Below are 4,848 nucleotides of genomic sequence, written 5' to 3' on the forward strand. Positions count from 1 at the left end.
AGACCTGAGCAAATTAAATAAGGTATGCAAACTTCTGAACAAATGAATGGAATTATTGGCCCACTTCCTAGTAATTATAGGAACTGGCTTAAAGAATCAAAGTTGAAAGTGTTTGGGTTTTAGATTTTCTCCTTTTTTTACCTAAGTATTACACAGTGGATAAAATAACAGTCTGATATGGCTGACCTTCTGGTTGTTGAATAACCATACTTGATGGTTGTACTAATATACTAGGAGGGATTGGAATGGAGAAGGACCTTCCAAGGTCAAGTATGTCCAAGGACACTGTGAAACATCTCCCAACATATTCTGTATTTTTTCTCTTTTTCAGAGAGGCCATGGAATACCCACATGGTCTTTAACTTACAAAGAAGAGGGTGAAAACTACAGAAAACTTTCTTATGTACATGACAGGCAATGCAAGAGACAAGCAAGGCCTTTGAGGTATGTTCATAATTATCAAAAACTTGGTTTGAAAGAAGAAAAGCTAAAGATCCCAAGGTTCTTCTCAAGCCCAAATTACAGTTAAGGAACAAATCATTAAGTTGCCACACAGTAAGAAACAATAAATAAATATGATTAATTTTGTACAGATAGTAAACACTCAGCAGAAAAGTACAGCCAAGCAGTCAGATAATAGGCAAGTTTCTTTGATAGCTCATGGTATTACACTCCTTGGACATTTGGCTTAAAACCACATGAGATGCTATTTATGGAACTATTTTTCATTATTATTTTCATGGATGGAACTAGAAGAAAACATCCTGAGTGACGTAACCCAGGCAAAAAAAGACAAACATGGTATGTACTCACTCATATGTGAATTTTATACATAGAGCAAAGGATTGCCAGCCTACAATCCTCTTCACCAAATAATTTAGGAAACATGAAGGACTCTAGGGGATAAATGCATGGACCCCAGGAATAGGAAGGGGCAAGAACTCCTGAGCTAATTGGGAGAATGAGGGTAGGGGAGAGGCAGCTGCCAGAATGACAGCAGGAGAAGAGGAGAGGAGAGGAGGAAATGGAGGAGCAGAAATATTGAGTTGGGGGACAAATAGAGGAGATCAAGATGAGAGATACCATATTAGAGGTATCTCTATATATTAGAGCCATTTTAGGTAAGAAGAGATCTGGCACTAGGGAGATTTCCAGAGACCTACAAGAATGACATCCTCTCTCTCCCTCTCTAGAAAATATCTGCATGGGAAATGACATTTTGAAATTAGTTACTACAACAATTATCAAGGTGCCTGAAAGAAGATCCTTGGTTCATCATTCTTAACATGAGCTTTTGACTGATTGCTATAATTTGGGATATAACCTGGGACTAGACCCTCTACTCTGGGCTATGCTGTCATTGTTAGTATGGAGGCATCTGTCTTGCCTGCCCTTGTGTTCCTGACAGGATGCTTTCTCAGCTGCTGCCACTAAGAGCCCCCTCTGTGCACATTTTCTATGTTCCCTTTTTAAAGGTTGCCCTAGCCCACTTTCTCTCTCTCTCTCTCTCTCTCTCTCTCTCTCTCTCTCTCTCTCTCTCTCTCTCTCTCTCACACACACACACACACACTCTCTCTCTCTCTCTCTCTCTCTCTCTCTCTCTCCCTCTCTGTCTCTCTCTCTCAATATATATCCCCCTCTCCCTCCTCTCACTCTCCCTCTGCCTTGCCCTCTCCCTCTCTCATTTTCTATTTTCTCTTCTGCCAATCTTGTCCCTCTGGACCCATCTCTGTTCCACTCTCTGCCCCTGACTTTGTGCCCTTCTCCCTTCTCTTGCAATAAATGTCTTATGTGAACCTTGTTGCATGTCACTACTTTCTTCATGCCACTTTTAATGACAACATTGGCTCCCTAACAGGGAATGCTGTCCTGATACTTTCTCCTGTGAACTGGCAATCTGATACCAGCCAGGATCCTGGACCTGATCCAAATATGGCAACCTCACTTCTCCAATAACTCAGGCATTATTGGTGAGCCCTATTTTTTCCACCTCTGGCGATTTTCCACAAGTGACGACTGATGTCTTTTGCATGTTTTCTTGCCTTTTGGCCTTGTTAAGCCCTGGCACCAGGCAACCATGACACTTTTGGGATCAGACCACTTGTCCCCTTCTCTATGTTTGACAGACCAATGAGCAGATGGTGCCTTCTCAAAATCAAACCTCTAAATCACTGGGATGCTAGAAATTACAGACTTGTGGGTCTCAGTCATCTGCCTCACTCATGAGAACTTTGGCATCATCTATATCTCCAAGTTTTACACTCACAGTCCAATTTAAGGACTTCTATAATCATCAACATTTGAGATCAGATCTGTCCCAAATACACCATAGGTATTGCTTTCTAATCTGTTCTCATCCACCTGCAACAAATCTGCTTTCTTGTGCATTGGTGGCTTCATTTCCATTCAATATTGGCAATTGGGTCCCTGTCTGGGCTACCTGCCTCAGACCATTCCCCTGAGTGTGACACTACATTTCTCAATCACAGTTTTCTCCTCACCTCTGGCTTTTCTTGAATTCTTGGTACTAGGCAACAGTTTCTTTTTGGGACTCAGAGCCCTTCCCTCCTTATCTGTATTTGAGGACTCACTGAACAGCCCATGCCTCTTTGAAATCAACCCTCTCTGAATTCCTGGGATGCTAGGAATTTCAGACCCTTAGATTTTAATTCTCTGCCTTATTTTTGGGAACTGTGTCATAGACCTCATCTGTATGCACCTTCTCATTCTCAAACCCTTACTCTGCAATAACTACCAACAGCAATCTTCCATTAAAATCTTCACAGGAAGGGCTCAAGACAGTCCCTCATAAAAGAAAGCCCTGGATGCTGAGATCCTTATTAATTATTCAGTATGTATGTGGTGGGGGAGAGGTGTATGAGAGAGAGAGAGAGAGAGAGAGAGAGAGAGAGAGAGAGAGAGAGAGATTGTCTTATGTTTTAACGTGTGCAGTTGTGTCTGCTCTGTTCTTTGAAATAATCTTTTTTCCTTTGTGTTTTTCAGTTTCTACCTGTTGGTTTCTGTGTTGTTTACTGTATTTTTATTTCCACTCCTATCCATGATGGTCTGAGAGATATAGTTTGCCTTTGCAATTTTATCTAAAATTGGATTAAAATTATATAAATAATTATACACAGTTTTCTATGATTACAGAAAAACATGAGTATGTTTCACACATGTGTTTTTGTGCATGTTATACACCCATATTTCAATGTACAGAGCTCAACAGTGAGGGCTAATACCAATAGTTATTTCTCCCTTTTAAAATTATTTATTTCACTTTTGAGATTATCATACAACTACAATATTCTCCATTCCATGCCTTCCTGTAAAATCCTTCCATATAGTCTTCCTTGGTCCCTTTCAAACTCATTGCCGCCTTTTTCATTAATTGTTGCTACATATAAATATTTGTATTTCCGTACATATATATTCCTGAATTCATGAATGCAACTTGCTTAGTATGTATATTGCTCTTTGTGTGTATACTTCAGGGATGTCTACTTGGATTAGATAACCAATTTGTGTACCTGTGAGACACAGAGTATAACATGTCCTTTAAATTTTTTCAGACTTAAATTGCACAATAATCTAAGAGGAATTCTACCATCATCTTGAAAGAAAAGAGAATATGTTTTCATAATTGAACCTTAATTGAAACATCTCAGAGACATTTTCAATTTCTCAAGTGTCTTATTTCATTTACACTTTGTCCTTGTCTAGCTATCCTATGTATTGTACAGAGGGTGATAACTGGTGTTTCCTCTGTCTTTCCCTATATCACCAACTCTTAATGATCTCACTACAATGAATTTTATGAGATGCAGAGGGTAGATTTTTACTCAGCCAAAGTATATTATATTTTATTTTATAATTGTAATTAGACCAATTTTATTAGAAACAAGCTTCTTTTTCACTCTCCCTCTCCTCCTCACCTGCCCCTAACCAACCCCCTATCCCATCCCCTTTCTGTTCCCCAGGGAGGGGGAGGCCTTCCATGGGGATCTTAGAAGTCTGTCATATCCTTGGAGCAGGGCCTAGACCCTCCCCAGTGTGTCTAGGCTCAGACAGTATCCCTCTATGTGCATTATGCTCCCAAAGAACATACCTGTACTAGGAATAAATAGTGAACCCCTACAGAGGCCCCAGAGATTGCCCAGACCTCCAAACTGACATCCTCATTCAGGAGGTCTGGAACAGTCCTTTTCTGGTTTCCAAGTTATCGGTCTGGGGTCCATGAGCAACCCCTTGTTCAGGTCAGCTGTTTCTGTGGGTTTCTCCAGCCTGGTCTTGACCTTCTTGCTCACCACTCCTCTCTCTCTGCAACTGGATTCCAGAGTTCAGCTCAGTTTTAGCTGTGAATGTCTACTTCTGCTTCCATCAGCTACAGAATGAAGGCTCTAGGATGGCATATAAGGTAATAATAATTCTTATTATTGGAGTAGGTCATTTACGGTAGGCTCTCAACTATTTCTTAGACTATTAGTTGGGGTGAAACTCATTGATCTCTGGACATTTCCCAGGTGCCAGATTTCTCTTTAAACCTGTAATGGCTCCCTCTATTTCTTCCTCTCCTCAATTCTGCCCCTGACTAAATCCTTCTGCTCTCTCATGTCCTGCTCCCCACTCCTCTTCTCCCCTTCTCTTTCTTCTAACTCCCTCTCCCCTTCCCATGCTCCCAATTATCTCAGGAGATCTTGTCATTTTCCTCTTCTCCTGGGGAACATGTATGGACCCTCTTAAGGTCCTACTTGTTTCCTAGCTTCTCTTCAGCCAAAGTATGCTACAGGAGTACATGCGGCACCATCAAGACTAAAAGGAGCAATGGTACCAGGGCCTACTGTACAA

Source organism: Cricetulus griseus, chromosome 4 (assembly GCF_003668045.3).
Source record: "Cricetulus griseus strain 17A/GY chromosome 4, alternate assembly CriGri-PICRH-1.0, whole genome shotgun sequence".
Lineage (NCBI taxonomy): Eukaryota > Metazoa > Chordata > Mammalia > Rodentia > Cricetidae > Cricetulus > Cricetulus griseus.